The following is a 25420-nucleotide window of genomic DNA, read 5'->3' as shown; positions in this document are numbered from 1 at the left end:
TCCGAAATTGATGGATATTAATTATATCTAATCAAATCTGTTAATTAAGAAGGAATAAATGTTGCATATTGTTTTATTTATTATGTAATTCGAACAACGCATTATACTTGCAGATAAACAATTGTTTTGGCATATTCTTGAGTTTTGAGAAAGTCTGATATGTAACTGAATGATATCATTCAGCTCTTGAAATTAGATTCTAAAATTAAAAATAAAGGAAATTAATTTGAAATATATCTTTATACACGGAATTGTACAAAAGGTTATGTACGGAATTGCTTCAAAAATAATAATAATACATATTCTTATGCATTCCTTTCTAAGTAAAGATTCAGTGTTTTAATAAATTCTTATCTTTCCAAAAGTGAGAAAAAAGAGATTACATATTTAAAATATGTGAGATTAGGAAATTTAAGTATTAAATACTATTGCAGAAAATACATTAAATAATAAGGGTTTTTTTCCATCTGTGATAAACAAGCTGCCTGCAGTTGTTTGATTTAAATTCTTGACTTTTATACGAGTTAATTTCTTTCTCCAACTGAATTGTACATAAAATGTCTTGAAACTCTACTGATATAAAGAAATTTGAAATCATATTATTATCCAATTCCACTAATAATAAAGACGAGAGAGCGTATGTGCGTGTAATAGCGCTATACAGGTCTTCCCATTTGACACTGATATAATTAAAAATTTGCAAATATATATTTTCGAATTTGCAAAATATAGTACTTGGATTAGGCAATTATCTAATTTGGAATATGTAAAATGGTGTGATTCATTTAAAATTTTAATTAATCAAAAATGAAGCAAAAATGTTGATAACTTTTCCTCCTGAACTTATAAGAGTATTACAATAGCACACAATTGGATTTTATGTCATCATAAAATATTTCGTGCTTAGGTAAGAAATCTTTGCTGTTTTTATTATTTATTTATCATTTTTTTATTTCAATTAATTTTTTAAAAATATTGTAAATATAATTTGTAATAATATATTTCATGCTTTCAAAATATGCTTAAAATCGTTTCTTTGTTACTATTAATATTTCATACTAGCTTCTTTCTATTGTTGATTACCAAGATATGAAGATTTGGTTGAATTTTTCATGTTTAAAAAATTTTAGTAAAAAGCATGTTTTAAATTAAAAAAAAAATTACAATTACACTTCGACTTGCATGTTATTTTTAAACATTTTTTTTTCTTCTTTTGTTGGATGTTAAAATATATTGGCAAAAAATTAGGGAGATACATAGCGAAATCAACAGAATGGTCTAAATAATCTAAAATAATATAGGTTAAATATCTATTAAAATTTAAAGTTACATGAAATGTAGTTGAAATTTTGTAGTGGAAATGTATGTAGTTGAAATTTTTAGCAATCATTAATCTGCTGATCCCAAATACTTGCCAAAACTGGCTAGTAAATAATAAAGTAAGATTGTAAATTTTTATTTTCTAAATTCCTTCAATTGCAAATGAATTAGAATAAGCTTTTCTTAATTCATTTTAAAAATAACAGCTCTAAATTTGTTTTAGAAGCATAGGATCGTTTAATGTTATGGTACCCAGTACAATACAGGTTCTGTAATAGTACAGAAGAATTAGATAGTTGCATTGGTATAAAACAATTTTATTTTTCTGTAAATTTACCATTTATATAATTTAAAATAATTTAGAGATATTATAGTTTTGATAATACACTATGGATGGCGAAATGTTTCAACTCCAATTAGAGAAGTAATTTATTTTTGGAGTTTAGCCCGACCAATTAGACGAATTATATGACTGAACAGCCTGACGATTTTTCGATACAATTATTTGTTACATATTAGACGGACATGCAACATTTTTAAAGGAAATATATCGTAAGTATTGTTAAAAAGCTGAGGACAAAAGACACAAAAATTGAATTATTATGTTTTCAAGTAAAAACTGGTTATAGAATATTATCTAAGCAAATAATACGCTCAATTTTTACAATTCAGTCTTTTCTCTTAAATGCTATTTTAATAAACGTATTAAATTAATTATTTATTATTAAATTTAAAAAATCTTTAAATAGGTGACTCATTTTATGCACAATTGATAGATAAAATATATTTGCCTGTAATTTTAAAACATCGGATGTATGAATAATGTTTTCACACTTAAGTATAGAATATTTTTCCATTCATTTCCTTTCTGGATAACTCTTATCCTTTAATTAGATGGTTTTACTGAATAAAAACAATTAAATTTCATTAAATAAAATTATTTATAAAAACTATTTCCATATTTTTTAATCAATTTATGCGAATTCTGTCGTAATCAACCAGAAATATTGATTTTCACAAACGAGAAATTTTAATCACATGAATCAATTCATTCTTAGGAATATAAGATTATCGAATTAAGATATTTTTTAAAATAAAACTCTCATATTTAATATGTTTGTGCAATGTAAAAAAAAATGATAAAAAATATACTAGAATATTTCACTGAAAATTTCTATTCTATTTCTAACACATTTGAATAATTCTTTCATTGTACATTATATATAAAAAAAAGTCAAATCAATCAATCAAATGTTAGTGATAACATTTTTAAATTGATACCTAGATATTTAATTAAAAAAATTTCTTATCCGTTTATTTCTATTGATAGATGGCAAGAAGCTTTGAGAAAAGCAAAATTTAAATTTTGCTTTGCGTTAAAAAAAGTTATTAAATTGCGTTTTTAAAAGGTTGACCTGCTTTTACCAGTATTGCTTTATTATTATGTATACTTCTTTAACAGCAGATCGTTTTTAAAAGGGTGACGTAGAACTACGACATCATAGTTTCATCTAAAAATCGGTCGAGCTCCAAAACTTTGTTTACCAGCTAGAAAAAATGAAAATGGAAGTTTAAAAAAATTATGATTATACACACACACACACACACACAGAGAGAGAGAGAGAGAGGGGGGTCTTTTGATTGTTTCAAACCGGTTAAAACTGGTTAATGACTTAAATTAATTAAGACCAATAATGACTTAAATAATAATAATGTTCTCACATGATAACTTGAAATTTGCGATCGTAGATTTTATTTTAATTTCTTGAATTCTCTTCTATTTTCTTGAAACTTACAAAATAAGTAATATTGTGGAGAAATCTTTTCTAAAGTTATCAAAAAAAAAAATAGCCTGAATTTTGCTGAATTTTTAATTAATTAAATTATAGTTAAGATATCGAAAACGATCCACGCTTCCACCTCCAAAATATATATATTTGAATTTGGTAAATGCATGTCAAATCGTCTAACCTATAGAGTTCGCACATGCGCACATTCCTCTTCATTTTGAACAAGATAAAAATTATTTATTTGTTTAAAAATTTCGGGAAAAAAAATTCGGATTTTGGAAAGGAAATAATTATATATATATTTTTCTAATTATCTTTTGAAAAATAATCAAGTAATAATAAAATCAAAAGTACTTTTTATTAAATTAAAATGAGTACTTGGAATATATTCAGTGCTTATTTTCGATAAATATCAGCACCTTATTAGAAATGCTCATTAGCAAGCAGCAGAGTAATCATTTAATATTATTTTTAAAAGTTAAGCAAAAATTTTATTTGCACTCTTAAAAGTATTCATCTTCTTAATTTTCAAATCATACAAAATTTGGATTCCAAAGATACCAGTCATTCTTTATAATGCTCGATTAAATAGTTTAATATTTCAATACATGCTTGAATAATTTCTGAGTAATATCGTGTTTTAAATATTAAAGACAACAAAAAGATGAATTTAAAATGTAAAGGTAATAAGCTGCAATCCATTTATTAGATGTCTTCTTATAAAATCTGATGATTTAATTAAAACCTTCCAGTAATTTTTAATATTGTTAATTACTTAAAATGATGCGAGATTTTAATTAATGTGGAGCTTACATTATGAATTTTTCAGGAAAGTTTGACATTAAAGATATTTAATTGAGTTTGTTAATAACGCTTGAATGAAATCTTGCATGCTTCTTAATTTATTGATTATGTTATTCGCTTTGCGAAATGTTCTTAAAAATAATCTTTAAATGAAGAAAGAATTTATTCAGTAATTGTATACATTATTGCAGTAAAATATGATTTATAAATGAAATGTTGCGCACTGCCGTATCGAATTGTTCTCCATTTTTAAAACTATGCTAACTTTCTATAATGCGAGTTTAATTTTTTTTTCTCTTCTTCTTCCTTAATAAATTTTTAATAATCAATATTAAAAATTATCTATTTAATAAAACTTAATTTATTATATTCCTACCTTATAAAAATTAATTTGTTATAGTATTTAAAACTTATCCGACATATTAATTGCATTCAGTTTAAACCAAGAGTTTTAAATACGTAGGCTCTTAATTTTTGAAATTTAAATAATGAAGGATATACAAAAAAAAATTGATTAAATTTTATTAAAGAAATTTACTCTTCTTACAAATTCTTAGTTTTCTAATCTTAGAGAATATCCTCTTTTCAATCAAGCTGGAGAATGACTCAGTTTGTTATAAGAATACATTTGCTTTAATATTTTCAACTGCTAAATAGTGAAACGTATACAAAAAAATTAATTAATTTTCATTAAAGAAATTTATTCTTCTTACAAATCCTTAGTTTTCTAATCTTAGAAAATATCCACTGTTCAATCAATTTACAGGAAGATTCAAAATTCAACATGCAAACAGTTGGAAGAATCATAAAACAAAAATACAAAGTCGAATCGCATCACATTGTATCACCAAAATTCCAAATAGATGGATTAAAAAAATTACGATGAAATACAGGAAATAATTAATTAAAGATTAATTCATTATTTCCTGGTAAGTAATAAAAATTACTTATAACTAATGGATAAAATTTATTTTTGATCATTATGTGCTTTTAACCACTCTATATTCTCACAAATTAAAGAACAAATGTTCAAATATCTGTGGATAAGGTAGACATTATTTAGATTAACATAATGTCTTAATTATATAAGATATTACAGAAAACATCTACTTATTGCGTATATGAATCTTCCTAATGGAGTCGAGCTCCATGACATTATATCAACATAAAAATTTAAGCGACTGGTAATTTTTTTTCAAAACATACGTTTTTTTCCCGATAAATGTATTAAGTTTTTGATTCCTCTTATAAACTACGAGATCAGATGATTAGCAGACCGAAACCAGTACCCAGTTTTCCATAGCATATTATGTAGTATTTGGAAAAAAATTGTTAAAAGAAAGCCCACATTTAAAAAATCTTTAAAGATATAAAAAGGCCAGATATTTTTTTTAAATATTTAAATTTCAAAAACATTTTACAACAACATTCACACACAAAAATTTTAATGGCGAAAGTCATATAATATTAACTTAAATAAAATAGAGTTATAATCTTATTCCAAATATTAAAAAAAAAATGTTAAAATAGTATCAAGTAGTCTTAGCATTATCTTTGGAAGAACAATTTAAATTTAAGTAACATAATTTGATATTATTAGAAAAAATAAAAATTTTTCATATCTGGTATCAATATTTTTAAGAAGCTACCAAACAGAAAGTTTTAATATTCTTGAACATGACGTGAATCATTTTGTTTTTTTTCAGTGGACATACATTCTGCATCAAATTCCCTATAACTTTCGCCAAATATTGTTTGCTTGCTCACATATAATATTACATGACATCTCTGTAAAAATGAATATTTTCTGTGCGCAAATAGAATTGACTCAAGATTATAGAATCTCCTAAACCGCGGTTGTTTTCAAGTAACAGCCAAATTTGAAATTAAATTTAAGACTGTTAAAGTGGGTATAACGTTGCACTATTACTCATTGGTTTGGCAACAATTATTAATTTAGCAACAATTATCAATTTGGCAACGGCTCAATGATTTGACAACAATTACCAATTTGGCAACGGCTCAATGATTTGGCAACAATTACTAATTTGGCAACGGCTTAATGATTTGGCAACAATTACTAATTTGGCAACGGCTCAATGATTTGGCCACATTAGTAATTTGGCAATGACTCAATGATTTGGTAACAGTTACTAATTTGACAACGACTCAATGATTCGGCAAAAAATACTAATTTAGCAAAGGCTCAATGATTTGGCAACAATTACTAATTTGGCAACGGCTCAATGATTTGGCAACGACTCAATGATTTGGCAACGACTCAATAATTTGGCAACAATTACTAACTTTTCATATGTTGGATGGTTTCCATAAATTTATCAAACTAAAGTAAACAATTTCTTTTGCATTTTGTTGTACAACTAAAATGTAAGTCTTTGCACAAACCTACTAAGCAATTATTTCCAAAAGTGAAAACTGCAAAACTTTTGTCTTTGATACTTGTGGAATTGAAATTAATAGCCAAATACGTATTCTACCTTCTCAACCCTTCAGGGCCTAAGCATTTAAAATTTATTCATTCCGAAGCAGCAACCAACGATACTGAATTTTTTATCAACGCTTAACTCACTTATGGAATTTGGGGAAGGGAGGGTGAAATTGTGGAACGCCAGAAAATAATAAGTTCTTTCGGAAGAATAAAAAATTCGAGTTGAGTTTCTCGGTTTGGAATAAGTTAAAGATGATAAATCAAAACTTTCTGAGCAGGTGGTAGAAATGGTCGAAGTTATGCATTTATTCCAATCTCCTTATACTTAATGCAGCTATTATAATACGTTTAAGAAATGCGAAGCGAAGAACTTTCCTTTTCCAGGCTTAAAAAGAAAAAAAGTTCTTTGAATTATTTGGCCCGTCTTCTTCTCCAGTATCTTATATATTCCACTTTTTCATCGCTTTTTGATTAGGCGAATTTTTTTAAGCGGAAAATAATCCGTCCCGTATTACAATTTCATACTTTCATGTAAATGTTTCAGAATGGAATTATACTTCGCTTATTATTTCTTTCTAGTTTCGTTCTTACGGTTCGCTTTTTTGTTCCTGGAATCGTTTTTTTTACATTTATTCCTTCGAAGAATTTTGTGTAGGGAACATTAAATTGCTTATTCTAATATGTGGTGCAGAATTATATAATGGTTAAAAAAAAGGGAAAAGATCAAACAAAGGAATTGCATTTTGCGATTTTCGAATAATATATGAAAAAGTATAATGGAATTTAGAAAGAATTACGGAACTTTTCTCTCTTGTGACAATATAATATATTTGAAATGTAATGGTCAAAATCAAGCTTTAATTTTTGTATAAGTGAAGAAAATTTGTCAATAAGCTTGTAAAGAAATCATGATAGTGGATAAAAGTATTTTAGTAAAAATTGAATGCGTTGGTTTTCATTGTAGTTGATATTATTAAACTTAGTTGTTATTTAAAAATTTTTTCCAGTTAAGTTTTCTAGTCAACAAAACTAGTCCAAATTAAAGCTAAAGAAAGCTTTGTTTACAAATTTGGTGAATTTTAAGATTCTAAATTGAATAAGAAATGCTTTGTATTGTATTTAAATACGTTTTCTGAAAACTATACGTTTTGTCAGTTTCCTTTGTGATGAGGATTTTGGATAAGAAACTGAAATGAATTTCTTTCATTTCAATTGTGTTTTTTTTGGGTTCTAGCTATAATGTGAATTAAAATATAATATTTCTGTTCATATATATTTATTTCACCGACAGTCCAGTGAAAAAAAATTAGATATTATAACATAAAATTTAAAATATTTGCTTGATTAATAATATTTCCCAAACATTTAAAGTTGCTGGTAATCTTTTAATTCATAACACAATTAAGTACGTTATTTATGTACGGAGTACATACACTGGTGTGAAAAACTTAAGAAACAATGTAAATTTTAAGATGATAGCCATAAAATTGCAGAAAAATGGTGATCAGTACAATGAGCACGCAATTCAGCAGAAAGGTGATGCGTATGCCAATGTCAGGAACAAAACGTCATAGGTGACTTGAGCGTACGCAAAATGCGTGCGGTCGGCGAGCGGAGCTTAAGACTGCAATAAAATAAAGAATGGAGAATTAAAGACATTCGCTGCAAGTGCAAATGAGTTCTTTCGTGAAATATTGCTAGAAGAAATCACCTGGATGATATCACACTTGGAAGAATGATCGGAAAGCTGGAAGAGAGGCGTAATTTGACCATTCTAGTTGAAGAGTTCGGAATCAACAGAAGTGTTGTTCCGCGCGGTTGGAAAGCCTTCCAAACCATGGGTACAGCTGTTAGAAAGGTCGATGGTGGCCTCCCTAGGAAAACAACTGCAATAGATGACCGATATATCGTTGCAGGTGAAAAGAGATTGATACCAATCAGCAAGCGCCATTGCTCAGTAACTATGTACAGCAACAGGGCGACAAGTGTCACTGTTCACTGTGACCAGACGGCTTCACAAAGGTGGTCTATTCGCCCGCCGCCCTGAAGGCTACATCCCTTTGAAAGTTGGCTATTGGCGGCGACTTTTAGAGTGGTCTAAGGAACACAAAAACTGGATCTTTCATGGATTGAGTCGTGTCCTCTTTCCGGATGGGAGTCATTTCAGTGCCGCAAGCGATTCTCAAAGACAGTTGATTTGGAGAAAGGTCGGGACGCAGTTTCATTCCAGTAACATCACGTAAAGAGACGTTACACTGGTCCTGGAGTTCCGTCTGGGGAGGCATATAGACTGAGCTCCACGTTTTCGATAGGAGTTCCGTAACCGGATATCAGAATTGTAAGGATGTGATCCTTTCCCATGAGCGTCTGTTCCGAAGTGCTATCGGACCAGACTTCATTTTTATGGATTACAATGCACGGTCTTACCGGACTGCTGATATTCAGCAGCTACTCGAAAGGGAAGATATCACTCGAATGGATTGGCCAGCGTTATCTCCTTATTTAAATCCCATAGAACATGGTTGGGATGCTTTGGAGAGATGCCTTGCGGCAAGATTATATCCTCCGGGGAATACACAACAACTGAAACAGAGGCTAATTGAGGAATGGGTACTTTTACCTCAATAACTGCTGGACAATCTGCTGCTGAGTATGGAGAGACGGTGCGAAGCAAACATTGCAGTAAGGGGAGGGCATATTCCATTCTAAGAAATGTCTGCTTATTGTTCTTCCTCTTGGACAGACAATCATGTGCAACGATACTATGAGTTCAATAAATCCTTTCTTTGTTTGATTCCATGCTATAAGCATTGTATTCATTTTTGCGTAACTATGCTTTGGTCATCGCTTAAGTACAAAATGCTGTGTCTCATTTCTGAATTTCATGTGTCTCAAATGATTTCCTGTGGAGTTAGGGCAAAAAACACCTGTTGCTTAAGTTTTACACACCAGTGTATTAATGAAACACAATCATAACCATGAAATTAATATTTGGCAATGAATACAATAGATTTGTTTAAGAACATTTGCATAAATACACATTTTCTCTAAATTTAAGCTAAACATTTCTTATAATTTCAAAGTTAATCAAATTTTTATTTCAATTTCTTTGAAATTCTTAGTTTTACTCCCCATTATATTGAAAACTTGTATTTTATTGAAATTTTGTAAATAAATCGTACTCGGGAAGCAGTCATAAACCTTAGGCGGCTCATGTACAGTACTTAGAAGGATTGGGTTGGGATTTCTTTTGAGTAATTTTAAACTGGAAATGGAAATCATAACAAATGCCGAATTGCAAATTGTACGGGAGAAGGAAGAATACGTTTCAGAACAATTTTGACACTTACTGCTTTATTTTTCTTGGTCATTGGTAGTAATTCTCCGACACTACTTGGCATTAAGTAATAAGATGATAATGGACGTCAGAATTATCATGGTATATACTACACTATTCAGATCATTGATCAAATTTTTTTATGTGATTGATGACGTCTGCCAATGTGTTTATAATGACAGAATATATCGTATTAAATACTGAATTTTTTTTATTTACTACTTTTTAGCACTGAAAAAGAAATTTGGTGCTGCATTTCAAATGTAAATCTTCATTTTCAATCAACCAATTTTTTTTTTTACTTCCCACTAAACTCTCTCCATTTTAAGAGCAATAAATATGCAAACAAATCTATGCATTCATTAAGTTTAATATATAGAGATAAATTTTAGCTTAAGAAAGTTTTAATCAGTTTGTCACGATCGCATTTTTGTACAAAAAAAAGTCTTATTCATGAAGTTAAATAGTTTATTTTAGCAATTTAGTCTTTTCACTCCAACGGCTATAATAGTTTCATACCTCCGAAAAAAGATGTCATTTTACTTCTTTTTTTAGTAAGATGACATCATCCGTAAGCAGCTCACGGGCTTCGCATTACACTTAACATCCCCGCTGATGCACTTTTCTTTTACACACATTCTAAACAGGGATATTTCAGAAAAACTTCCGCATACTGTCCCGGACGAAACTCGTTTGGCAGGGGTGGGGTGGGCCGTCTTCAGAATCTTGTAAGAGTCATTTGTAAGATGGCAGTATTTTTAATAGTGCCATATCTTAGCACGGCTATTACGCTTGAAGATACTTTGCGTTATGGGCCAAGAAGAAGCTGGGAAATATATCCAAAGACGTAGTTTAATAACGGTCTTCTGCAGTAAGAAAGGATATTATGTCTTTAGAAGGTAATGTGTTTGGCAAAAATCTTGGGGCCTTTTTTGAAGGGGAGTGACGGAGTATTCATAGAAAAAGTTTGTGTGGTACGAGGTGTTACTCTTCTTTGAAAGTCACGATGAAGATAGCAGCAACATCAGTATTGTCAGTATTGAAAAAGGAGGCTCTTAATAGTGCTGGGTAATTAACCTTTTCAGTCTGATGGTATATTTTCTGTACCTTTTGGTCTTTTTGTCACAAACAAAGGATTGGTACATTTATAATATAAGGATACAAAGCGATGGAATTAGTGTTAAAATTCGGTTTCTCGAAAAATTCCAATTGTAATTGCAAATATAGAAATTAATGGAGCAAGAGAAATTGGTACTTTTAAATTAAAAATGAGAAACTGAAAATTTAACTTAAAAAGGAGAAATTAACAATTTTGAAACCAAAACTGAGAAATGAAATTCATGAAAAAGATAGCAGCGACATAAATGCTTTGTCAGTATTGAAAAATGAGACTCTTATTAGTGGTGGGAGGTAATTAATTTCTTCAACACAGATTTATATTTTCTGTATCAATTGCTTTTATTCTTGATGAGGATTGTTATATTTATAATACTAGAGAAATATGCCTACTCGAAATGATGGAATCAATGACAAAATTCGATTTTTCCAAAAATAATCGAATTATAAAATAGAAGTATAGAAATTAACGCAGCAAGAGAAAATGGTAATTTTAAATTAAAAATGAGAAACTAAAAATTTAAGCTAAAAAGGAGAAATTAACAATTTTGAAGCCGAAACTGAGAAATTGAAAATCACGATGAAGATAGCAGCTACAAGAAAGCTTTGAAATTATAGAAAATAATAATCTCTCTTAAATTATTGGAAAAAAATTATTGATTATTGAAAAAAATAATCTGTCTGACTCTTAATAGTGTTAGGTAACCAACCGCTTCCAAACAGATAATATATTTTCCGTATAAGTTAGCCTTTTTGTCTTTGGCAGAGAATTGATTCATTTACAATACAGGAGAACTAAGCCTATTCGAAATGATGGAATCAATGTCAAAATTCGATTTTTTTCAATAATTCGAACTGTTAAATGCAAGTATAGAAATTAAGTAAGCAACATAAAATGGTAATTGTAAATTAAAAAAGGGAAACAAAAAATTTAAGTTATAAAGGAAAAATTAGTAATTTTGAAACTACAACTGTGAAATTAAGATTTATATTGAAAATAAGGTTGGTAAAATCTAATAAAAGAGTAGCATAAATAATATGGTAATTTTAAATTAAAACTGAAAATTTAAACTAAGAATGAGAAATATTAGTAATTTTGAAACCAAACTGAAAAATAAAGATTTCTTTTCAAAATAAGGTTGGAAAAATAAAATAAAAAGACTGTATAAATTATACATAATCTTTATAAATAAAACTGAAAAAATATTTTTTTTTCTCTAAAGAAATGAAAAGCATTCAACAGATTTACTTCAAAACTTTATTCATAAATACAATGAATTATAAAAAAGTTTTTAGTGTAGGTAATTAGTAAATACATTAGCTTTGCGTTTGCACAATATTCCACTGGCAAACAACGTGAGGGATGGGAAAGATTTATTCATCAACTAAATTTAAAATAGACAAAACAAGCGAAAAAAGAAATTCCATAATGAGGTTTCTTTTACCTTATTTATGTTAAAATGTGTCCTTTTAATCTGAAAGTTCTTTTGAGCTTTCTTCTTTCTTTGAATTTAATCAATTCTTAACTATTCATTTTCAACAGAAGAAGAATATTTAAATTTTCCGTTGAAACTGGCTATCTTCATATTAAATCTTCTAAACACAAACTGAAATTGAAGTTTATAGTGCTAAAAAATATCGCAATGTCGATATATTTTGTGAATCCTTCTTTATAAATTATTTGTAACTTAGTGAGAAAATGTATGTTCTGTAATTTTTAAAAATCATTTGGTTAAAAATCAATTAGAACAATCTGCAATTTAAAAAAAACCCTTCGAGATACTTAAACTTTTAATGAAACATATTTTTTTTTCTCATTTGAAGCAAAAATAATGTTGCAGATTATAAGAGGATTTTGGAAATGTTTTTATTATAATATTTTAGGTATAAGATTACTATTTCTATTTAAAAATTATTTTATTATTTTATTTTTATAGGTTAAAATATTATTTATATTTAAAATTGTTGTAAAATTCCGGCAAATGCTAATATTAAATATATTAATTTTTTTCCAGCGTACGACGTTAAGGCTTTCAACTACTATTTAGATACATGATAAATTCAGTCTTTGCTATAAATACATTTTATGATACAAATATTTAAGATTTCGCTTACAGATACTGGAGTTGTAAACACGGTTTTTATAAAAAAAAATTTAAACAATTAATTAAATAGCTAATATTTCATCAGAAACAAAAAACATTAGAAACAAAATTTTTTGTGAAGAAAAGCTGGGTATATCATCTAATACATTAGAAAAATTAAAAGTAATCTTAATAATTAAACTTATAAGAGCCATGCAAAAAAACAATTACAATTTTAAGGTAATTTTAAGAAATAAGTATATATTTGTAAATCAACAGAATATAATTGGATGTAATTTTAAAATAAAATGTCTGACCCATATTTTATATGTTCAAAATTGTTAAAGATTATTTAATTTGTTTTATTATTGAATACATTGTACAGAAGTGACTTCACAGTCTTAAAGATTATTCACTTTCGGTCACTGAGTCACAAAGTACAGACTTGTTTCACTCATAAAATCAATACAGCAATAAAACGTTCTCATTTTTTAAAATTTTGAATTGGCATTTATCAAATAAACTAGAATTTATGCGATATTTTATCATTATGTTAATTGCTCCATTATTTATTATAAGTTAAACTTTATTAGTATATGGTTTGGAAAACGTTAAAAACAAAGCCTAAATTACTGGCGAATTTTTTCCCAATATCTGGAAATAAATTGCTTTTAAATGTTGTCATCTTAAGAGGATGTCTTACATTTATGTTATCCGGAATAGAAAGATTGTACTATTTTTATATCAAAATCACAATGCGACAAAAGTTAAGCTAATAATAAAAGAATTAGTATTTTTTTGTTAGTCTCATTTATTTCTAATAACTATTGTAACGTTGAAGAAACGTCAATATGTATCCGTTATCAAAATTTTATAAAGTGTGTTTTCACCAAATTTCTAGTCAAATCCGGCAAGAATTTGTCAATCTGTTCGCTTGTATTTTTGCATACATGCAACCGTGATAACTCAATAAATGTAATGACTATAATAAATGAAATTGAATATGTAAAATTTGGAGTGTCATCTTAATGTACTTTTTATGTATGAGTTTGGCTTCAGTTTGTTTAAATAAATAGAAGCATTTAAAAAGCATATTCTGTTTTTTACTGCACAAGACTCTTATGTGCAGGATTCTGAAAATAAAAACCTGATCTTACATGATATTCGTGGCTTTGACCAATGTCTCCAAATTTATACGAGATGAGGATGAATAATTCATTTATAGGAGTATGAGAGAACATTTCAAGGATATAGTTCCAGCTGGTTTTAACCTTATTCACTGGCAATAAGATCCATGCAGGTATCACATTGCGTTTGCGGTCCCATTCCTTATTGCAAAAGTTGTTTATCTTGACAAGTCCGATGATCCATAGATCCGGACAACCTTGTATATTAGTTCTAATCATTACAAGGAATGCGGGCTAAACTGAAATTAGAAAAAAAAAATTATCTAATAAGAAAAAAAAAAATGCAATTCTGCCTATTAATATTAAAAGTTACTTATCTGTATTCATTAAAGCAAACATAAGTTTCCACTATTGTTCACCCTATATAGTTTTGCCACAAGGGATCAGAGAAGAAAAAAATTGGGAAATCCGAATTTGATTTGAACTTCAAGGTTAGGTCAAGTTCCGAATGAAATGAAATTGAATTGGTTTCAGCTGTATTTTCAACAATATATGATCCTCTTTGAAAATTATGTAATTTTTCTGAAATAAAATTATATAAAATAATGGCGTTAGATAGGAGACTTAAATTTAAATTTTTATGACTTCATAGCTGTATTTAAAATTATAGCACATATAAATTTTATTTTACGGCTTTCTATTAAGAATTTAGACAAAAAAATCTAGAACAGGCTGAGAATCTTTAATTGAAATCTTTTTCATGTTTTTAATCCTCATTTACACAATACTCGGCTCTGTATGTTTTCTTAAATCAGCCTAGAAATCAAACTACAGTATTCTCATTTTGGAAATAAATGCAAATGTATGTGTTTTCAATAAAAAATTGATTAAAAGGATCTTGAAAAGTAATATTTGTTATGAAAAACTTTTCTAGTAAACTGAATGAAGAAAAATATTTCTGTTCCCTGCCTCCACAAATAAATCAACTGTTTGGAATTTCACTCGCTTTATATGGTATAAAAAGTATAAGTGAAATCATTTTATAACTACGAAAACTTCTAGAAACTTATATTTATAAAACAACTTATTAGATAAAAAAATATTACACAAAAAGCACACAAAAATTGCCCTAAATTTCTCAAAATAAGAGGAGGACTTCATTTTAAAAATTTAATTGGAGATAAAATGTGTTTATAGTCATCCCTCGTCTATGAGCACCATAAATAATAAAATATAAAAAATATAGAATTAACTTGTACAGAGCATCTAAATATAGGTGTTTGTTTTCCTAAAATTAAACAAATTTGCTAAAAAACAGTTTTTAAAATTCACATTTATCAGCGCATTAAGCATTGGAATGCATTATTTATTTCCTATTTTTAATCTTAATATAGTTCTTCTTTCTTAAATTGATTTCCTCGTGTTAACACTGGTATGGAATCAAAAATTTTATAACTGAATTCCCTTATCGCAAATTTTGAAAAATTTTAAAATAGTACATTATCTTTGGAAATTCGCAAGCGGATAGGATTTAGAAATATAGAGTGAAAACACAAAAAGTTAAAAGGAAACTCGAATACAAAATTCAATTTTGATAAATATAATAGACGTTGGATAAAAATACTTATAAACGATACAGCCTCAAAGTGGTTGAAAAAATTAAGTAAAAAAAAAAAAAACCGAATAAAAAATTTCATTAGGTCAAATATGATCATGAAGCAAAACAGACAAATTAAATTAAAGTTTTAAAAATTAATGTTTCTTTCATCAACATTATTAATGGATTTTCATTCAGTTATATTTTATAAGAAATAAGCAAATTTACAGAATCATCAGTTCTTTTTATGTATCTATTACTTTCAGAAATCAGTATTTTGTTGTAAATAAAACACTAAAAACAAAAACAAAAAAAATCTTTATATTTTTGTATCTTAACACTGGTTTTATTTCCCGAATCAAACTATCTTTCTCCATATGTAATTAAAAATCAGCTCTTAAAGATGAATTTCTTCGTTCTAAACCTCAGATGAAAAATGAGATCCTAGACCCGAAACAGACCTAAAAGTATTCGAATGACACACAGGGGTAGACGCGAAACAAGATTCCGCAATACATCTTCTTTATGAAGGAGAAGGGGAGGGGAGAAGGTAGATAAAAAAATCCAAAGAAGGAGAACAGAAACTGGAGAGTAAAAAAAGTCGCTGACTGCCCAAGAATGGGAAACGTAGGGAGGAAGAGAGAAACTTCCTCAATTCCCAAAACCGAATAAAAAATGATCCAAAATGGCGTGGAATAAAATTTAACCCATCCCTCCTGAGTCACCCCCCCCCCTTCCTCACAAACAGAAAGAAAAGTCCGAATCTACTCTCCCACTCAATCTTACCGTCTGGGACATGTCCATTCATTCTATTCCAGCCTTCGTAAGACCCTTTTTGCTACATGTTCTATACTTCTTGAAGAAGAAGAAGTAAAGGAAAAAGAAAAAGGTTGAGAACAGAGCAAGTCTGACGAATACGAACAATAAAAGCAAAGAATGAGTAGAAAAAAAAAGGGACAGCCCCAAAATCGGATAAAGTTGGAACATAATTGGCTGCTTCCTGGGATCGACGACAAGGCATAGGAATGAGTTCATTACGACTGTTCCTGTAGAAAGTGCACTCTTTCTTCATGCATGAGCCCGGGTAGAAAGACCGTTTCTTCTCTAGATCTGCGCACGGGTAAAAATATTCCCTTAAGAGATTTTTGAGGCACGTCCATAAAGAACTATTAAAGCTCTGAAACAAAAACAAAAAAAAATGTTTAAAATATAGCCAAAATAATTTTGTATTTTCAATACCTGAAATTATATCACATTTCACAACAAAAGACTGAGGATTTAATGTAAAAATTTGCAGTTCATCAAATTGTCCTTGAAATGCCCCTATTTGGAGTTTGAGGACCTGGGCATAAATACGATGCAGGGTCCTTTGTAAATAAAAAAAGAATAAATATATAAAACTCTTTAATTTTTTTTTATTTCAAGAAGAGGATATAAGAAACATCCCTTTTCATCTAAACAGTAACGCTTAATTTATAAACCTTTAATATTGACTTAAAAGTGAACAAATAAGCTTAAGACACGATTAGTTCTAAGGCCCTTAAGTATCCACCTTAAGAAATACTATTCGTTACATACATTTACAGGTTCATAATAAATCTAAGATAGTGTAAATAAGGGAATTTGATAAATACCATGAAGTTTTATTGATAAGTTAATGTACTGTAAAGGTGCAGGTCATTAACAGATATTTAATTCTTTAATTATTACTGAAAAAAAGATTGAAATTTCAATTACGGTCAAATTCTTATTTTTGGATTTCCTTAGAAAAATGACGAAAAGATGACTTAACTGGACACCTCGGTATACAGGAAATAGAATTACCTAGACTTTAGTTTTAGAAAGACTCGATAACAAGCTTTCTTCTTTGGCTTTGGAGGTGAGTCATCAGAAGTCCAGATTATCTTCTCAGAGTGTCTGTGTGATAGCCCAAGCATTTCATGGTAACTTTACTTTTGATATCTCTAATTTACTTAGTTTACTTTTGCACTATAATGAAAATCAATAAAGCATATCTATTTATCCACCAAAGTCATCTAATTTGCTTGATACACCAAGATCTTAACTTTGAAATGAGCTTCAGTTAATAAGAGGACGTAGTTGTGCTGCTCAGGGATTTAAGTGACTCATGACTTCCTCTTTTTTCTGCTGTTTTGTCTTCCTAAATAAATGAAAACAATAGGTTTGCCAAGGGGTCATTTTGACGCCTCTGAGAAAACTTTTCGTTAATATTCTTCAAGAAAATTATTGCAGTATTTTATGAGAATGGTTTAATTAATTTTTACTTACATTTATAAGATATATAATCTCAAATATTATCTTTTGATTTTTTTTAGTTTCGGAGGAATGTATACAGTATATCTAGTTTTACCGAAGGGGTCATTTTGACCATTCGGATAAATATTGTTGAGAATGCATACATTTATATTTAAATACCGGGTGCGGCGTAAATTCGTGCAAACTTCAAAAACTCATAATAAAAAAAGTAATGCTCGAAAAAAATGCGGTTTGAGGGAATATATTCAGAGAGCTTTTGGATTTTGTCATTTCCATTAAAAAAATGTATTTAAAAATTGACTGATAGATGGCGCTCACACGTCAAACCAAGACTGTTTATGCAAATCAGTATAGCTATAAAACACAAGGCTGGAAATGGATCTGTCACACGACGCCAGCAGCATGCTATCGCTACCGGATCGAGAATTGGTGGCTAAACTGTTCTGTAAGGACGGTGAATCCGCGACTAAAGCATTTAAGCGCAGTTACGGACGGTGAAAAGAATTAAGGCGAAGAAAACCCCAATTTCATTGAATGGGATATTGAATTTAGTTCGCCGTTTTGAGGAAAAGGGAAGATTAGAGGATCGTCCACGAAGGGACGCTGACCGCGTCCCTGTTGTCCAAAGTATCATGAGAAATGTGGCAGCCGAGACTTCAACGGGGAGTTCCAGTGCACATGAAGCAGGTAAAATAACAATATTCCGGAAAGGTTGGTCCGACGCATTTTGCACGAAATCTTGAAACTGCATCCGTACAAGATAGAGGCATTTCACCAGTTGTTGCCGGCAGATTGCGTCTTTGCAACATGGGTGCTCGCACAAAGGAAACGTGACCCACAATGGTTACTGAACATCATGTGGACAGATGAAGCCCACTTTTCATTGCATGCGTACACGACCAAGCCACTACATTCTCCACATGTGACTGTTTCGTGCGATTTCACTGCGTCCTTTATTCTAGGCCCTTTCTTTTTTGAAGACAGTTGTCCTGTATCCGGTTGGAAAACTTGTTCCGTCACTGCAGAACGCTATCTTAGGCTTTTGCGAGACCAAGTTATGCCTGCTTTGCAGCAAAGACGTGCGTTATCTTCCGTCACCTTCATGCAGGATGGTGCCTCGCCCCACGTTGCTAGTTCCGTTAAGACGTTCCTCTTAGACACATCCATTGAAGACAGAGAGATAAGCAGAGGATGTAAGAATTAGTGGCCCTCACGATCGCCAGATCTTTCACCAGCGGATTTTTGGTTATGGGTATACCTGAAGTCTCGTGTTTACCGGGGCTCTCCTACCACTTTGATGGAACTGAAAGATGACATTCAATTGGCCGTTAGTGGCATCGATGTTACACGCAGTTGTAATAAGCATAGTTATGCGCCTCACTTGCTTAATATCTTGTGATGGCGGTCATGTTGAACATCTTTTGCTTTAAAATAAAATGTACTATAATGTTACTGTGCTCTGTTTTCCTGATTTCCATAAACCGTCTCAGTATGACCGTTTTAAGCGCCATCTATCGGTCATTTTTAAATACATTTTTTTAAAGGAAATAACGAAATCCAAAGGTTCTCTGAACATATTCCCGCAAACCGCAATTTTTTTCGATCATTACTTTTTTATTATGATTTTTTGAAGTTTGCACGAATTTATGCCGCACCAGCTTGATATTGGTGAACATAGCTATAGGTATAAATATATAAATAAGTATGTGTTAGCAAAATCTGTGTGTATAAGAAGCAAGAAGACGATGCCGAAAGTTAGTCAGATAGAAGCTATTATAGGTTGTTTATAAAAAGATGGGTGAGTCAATGTTTTGGCAGAGGATGATGGTAGAAAAATAGATGGTCTTGAAGACCTAGATTAGAAAATAAATCCTTTTTCTAGTAAATATACACAGAGGAACTGCGTTTTCATTACACCACATCTCAACAAATATATCGGAAATATAAAAGTTTTTCCACTTTAGCTTCATAATAGACAGGTCAATTTATATTTTTTCTAATTAAATACCAAAAGGTGTAATTTGGACCCCTTCAGTAGAAATAGGTATATGCTAACACATGGTAAATCTATTGTTAAATATAAAAGGTAGAAACTACTTGAAGACGTACTTAATTTAAATCGTATTTGAAGACGTATTTCAGTTTTAAAACATGTATAAAAGCTTTCAATAGATATGAAGGATTCAAACAATAGTCTGAATAGGAATTAGTTCTGAATTAAATACTCAGATAAAAGAAAGAGAAAAGGTTGGGAATGTTTTCACACCGTCTCGCCCCAAGTCGTATTCGCATTCCATTTTTCAACTTTCTTTCGCTGCTATAATTCTGATAATTTATCTCAAACTTTCAAGTGTTTTCTTGATGCAAATATTTTGAAATTTTTAAATAATTTTGAATGCTGGACTTTATACATTTCTTGCTAAAACCATCTATCAAAATACATAAATTCAAAAAAGATTCTTCGATTGAAACTTTAATGATTTAAGTTCAAAAAAATAATTGAAAATTAAAAATTGATGTGTCTAAAGGATGACCAAGAAAAAATTAATCATCTCAATGATCAGAAGCGAAAAAATTCATCAACTGGTTCATGATCTAATCATATTAAAATTTGGTTTGAAGGCAGTACGAGAATGATTTGGGGACAGTCACCACAATTTTGATTTAATCAACAGGACACCTTCTATCCAAACTTCGTCCCCAACAGTAAAAGAATATTTGATCTTCAAGATCAGATTTAAAGTGCGCCAAACTCATACGCAATATATTATATTTGATGGAATTGGGTTTCATACATGGAACCTGTTGGCTTCACAATTGAAATCTTACCCACATTCCGCATCTTCTATCTAGAAGATTCAAAATTACACTATGTACTGCATTGAATAATTTAGCATGAAAAAATTATTCTATTCCATTTGACAATTTTTTTTTAATGAAATCACAAGTTCTCATCTAAAAAATTATTAATGGCTATTACAATTTTCGAAAGTCATTCTTAATTTTTTTCGTATTAGAAGATAAACGTTGTTCAGATATCTGCTAAATTATACCCAAAATGTAAGTCATTAATTTTCCTAATTAACTACCTTGTCATTTCATTTATGATTAATTCCTTTTTAATGATATAGTGCAGGCAACGACTTCACTCTTTCAACTCTCCTGTTGAGAGTGCCATTTACGTAAAAATATCTCTCTATCTCAAGTGGCTTATTATACCTGTTAATGATTAAATACCTTATTAAATGAAACTGGGAAACTTATACTTGGTTGCATAAGTTGTGCAGGAAAACATTTAATATATGGATATATAATGAATTGTATTGACACACGTTTTGTTATTTATTGCTTACAGGCGATGTAGACGACCAAGAAAATGATCGGTTTCTTATCTGAAAATATAAAGGAAATTATGACAAAAATTAGATCTCGAAGTTTAATGAATCTCTAAGCTTTAGAGTTATTTATAAGATTTTGGAATTATATTTTTAGTCAATTTGTTTGCGAACACAAATAATTCAAAATTGGATCGAAGCAGTGGAATGGGTTTAGATTCTTTACAGTAAAATTGAACGAGGGATGATTCAAAAAGATGTTTACAAGGCAAAGTAAAAATGCTTTATTAACAATAAACACAGGATACAAATAATAATTAAAAGACATGTGTGGCGTTCACTTCTCTATATAATCGACAAACACGTTGAGGCATTCATCACACAGCTGGACCAATTAGTTTAACCCGTCTTGGTAATAATCAGGTCCCTGGCTATTGAGCCAGTTCTCGGCACCTTTTTGAACATCGCCGTCTGATATGAACTTTGTTTTGGATTAGTGTTTCTTCAATACCAGGAAAAGGAAATAGTCGTTGAGAGGCGAATCGGGGCTGTATGGGGGGGTGGCTACAGACCTCCCACCTAAACGTTTCCAGCAATCTCTCTGACCACTTCAAAAGAAGGACACTATTTCGCCATTTGTTGTCTACATTGCTTCGCCCCCCGTACACTTCAACGATTTGTTTGTGAATGTCCGATGGGGACACATTCTTGGCCCATAGAAATCGTATCGCAGCTCACACCTTTGTGCGAGACCACTTCTCTAGACGTATTGTCGTTACTGTTAGTGTTTCAGGTCTCAGTACTAACACTATCTGCTCGAATGACCGTCTAAGACAACTAGCGCCATGTGTCTCCACTCTGGGTAACAATATTCCCAACCACAGTTTCTACTTTCCAAATATTGCTGCTTGTAAACTTTTTTGGATCACCCCTCGTACATCAGATTAAATTTTAGATGAAATTTGATTAAGAAAAATCTCTCTATATGGCTGTAAGTCAGTGTGCATGTAAGAACTGTAACGCAGAAACTAATGAGAAAGTTAGATGGAATTTGGCATATATTCTTATTGCTAGAATAGAATATCAAGGCCAAATTTCAAAAAAAAATCTCTTTTTATTGCTAGAATAGGAGATTAAAATCAAATTTAAAAAAAAAAGATCTCTTTTTATTGCTAGAATAGGAGATTAAAATCAAATTTCAAAAAATCTCATAACAAGTTGTCGATATGTATATTCGTGTATTACGTACTGACGCATTAATTCAGAAACTGTAGAAGCTTGAGGTGCCAATGGTTAGTATGTAATCTTTGTATCAAAATAGCAGATTGGTGATAAATTTTAGAACAAATTCCTCAAAGTTTAATCTGCCTTTCAGTTTCAGGGCCTTGAAAATACAATGACAAAAACACATCAAGCACGATAAATTAAATTTAGTATGTGGTTCTAGCAACAGAATTGCATGCTTGCAAGAAATTTTGGACCTATTACTCCCATTTCCATTTATTTTGTTTAAAATACATAATCGATAATTATCTCTATATATGACGTCAAATACAAAATGACATTTGCATTTCGTTAAAACAGAAGAAACTCAGAAAAAATTTTCTTTGGCAAGTTTTTTTATTATATATACTATTCCACTAATCAATGAGATTTTACTCTGACAGCGGCGTTTGTTTATAGTTCCTGTTACTCTCTTATCTGAACTTATTGTATCTCAGCAAGCTTTATATACATGTTTATTTTTAAATCACAAAGGAATTATCCCTGCTCTGACTAAGAATCCATGATCAAGGGGTTGGCGGAATGGCCCATTTTGGCCAACGTCACCATTGATCATCTTTCACCAATACATCATGTCATCAATGAACTACTTTGGCCAAATACATCATGTCACCATAGATACACCTTGACCAATATATCATACAGCGTAAATTCACCTTGGCCAAATACATTTTACCACCACAGATCCAGCTTGGACCAAACATAGTACCACCATAGATCTTGCATGGGCCAAACATCATATCACCATAGATCCATCTTGGTCAAATACATTATTTCACCATTGATCCACCTTGATCAATACATAGCATCCAAGTAATTGCACATATCAATGCTGAAATGGATTGTTTACCATCATTGTGATACTGAAATCCATTTTAAAAATATAACGATATCATTTCAGGCATTTTTTTGTAAAACCTTTTCTCGAAAAATATGATAGCTTCTTTCATAGAACCATATTGAACCCGCATATAGGTCAATCTCAGATCGCCACTTGCACGTATCCAATTGGACAATGTTTACTGAACAAGTTTATAAGATGATTCAAAATTCCTATCTTGAATTTCTAAATATGCTGCACAACGTTATATTGGTATACAACATAATTGATCCGATTACAAATGGATCTAACTTTATTGTATATAATGAGAGGAAGAAAATTTTTGAACATAACACAAAAGAAATCTTTGAATTTCGTTTGAGTAATAATTTGTTTAACGTATAACAATATGAGGCGTGTTTTTTATCCATAGTCTCGTGTTTAGTATTCAAGTGCATGTTCTTAATGCTATATAAATATCTTAATTTTCTTTAGATTATATCGTAGATTCATGAATAACTCAATCATTTCGTGTAACGGTGATCTTTGCACCCCATGATAGTAAAATAGACTAACACGTTGATGTAGCTCGTTTGACCAAAAGAAAACATATAGAAAAATTGAGAAATTAAACAAATATTTAAAATTTGTCTTGTATCGTGCTCATAATTTTTATTCCTATTAATATTTGAAAAGAAGTTTTACCTGGTTGTAATCGTGGCTACTGTTTTCAATATTTCATTGTAAGTTACACACAATTACTACAAGAAATTGCAGGATACAATAGAAAATTGAAGAATCGCCAATTCATGCATATACTAGATTACAGAATTGTAGGCTTTAGGATCAAACATCAGGTTTCGCTTGGTTGTGTTTTGAAAATTTATACTTCAAAAATTTGAACTGATTTATAAAATCGTTTAGTGTTTCTTTACAGCTAAAATAATAGATCACAAACATTTCTAAAAATTAATTTAATGAATCCAATTTTTTTTTAAAAATGCGAACACATTGTAATAATTTATCACTCCCACGAGTGCTGAGATTAATAGGAAAAATCTTCAGAATTCTCGAATATTTTAGGTTTTTCATTTTCCTCGCCAAAATCACCAAATTAGCGCCAAGACAGAGTTCACTCACTCGGCATCCACTAAGCATCCGTTTGAAATATCTATAAGATTATCTTCTCTGCCAGGAAACCAATTGTGCAGGGAAGCAAAATTTCAAATTCTGAGAAATGCAAATATGAAACAAAAAAGAGATGCCAAAAGACTTAGCCTAGAGGTGCTGCTTTTGAAAGTTTTTAACTTTTTGCTTTTTTGCATTGTGATATTTTATACCGTTTTTATCCCTCATTATTTGCTTTAATATGTATCTTACAGCTTTAAATTTTACTGTTTGTTTGGAGCAGCACAGCCAAATATGGCTCTTCAGTCAATAAAAATAACTAACTAATTTACTGACTGTGAGTAAAAATCACATTGGTGGTTATGAACATGCTCATAGTGTCCTTGGTAAATTAGAACAACACACGAATCTTGCTTTTACGACCAAGATAAGTCACATAGGACAGAATTAAACATACAATGACTTATACAGTATAAGTCACTGGACAGTACACAGGTCATATAGTATAAGGAGACAAGGAGTGCAATAAATTTATATCTGTATTGGGTCAAAACTTATCTTCCTAGTATTGTTGATGATTAAGTTATGATTATTTGCAATTGGGCACAGTAAGTATGCAATCTGTTTCCAGCTTGAATAAAGAGATTACATAATCAACTGGATGAAAGAAACTTGTGAATACATTTAAACCCAAACTACATAAGAAACCTGTTCCAACAGACATTTAAACTTGTCTCTCATTCAAGTGAATATATTGGTAACTTTCCGAATTTCAGCTTCGATACATCGATTTAAAGCATTACAAGGAACACCATTTTAAACTAAATTTTACTCTTACCAGAAGCTTTACAAAAACAGAACACAACCACCACTCACCTGTTAATCATTTTACCAAGTAAATAGATCACTTCCTTTTGGTATCCTGAAGTTCCGCATCCATGATTCGTAAGGA

Source organism: Argiope bruennichi, chromosome 6, assembly GCF_947563725.1.
Source record: "Argiope bruennichi chromosome 6, qqArgBrue1.1, whole genome shotgun sequence".
Taxonomy (NCBI): domain Eukaryota; kingdom Metazoa; phylum Arthropoda; class Arachnida; order Araneae; family Araneidae; genus Argiope; species Argiope bruennichi.
This window is presented reverse-complemented; position numbering follows the sequence as displayed.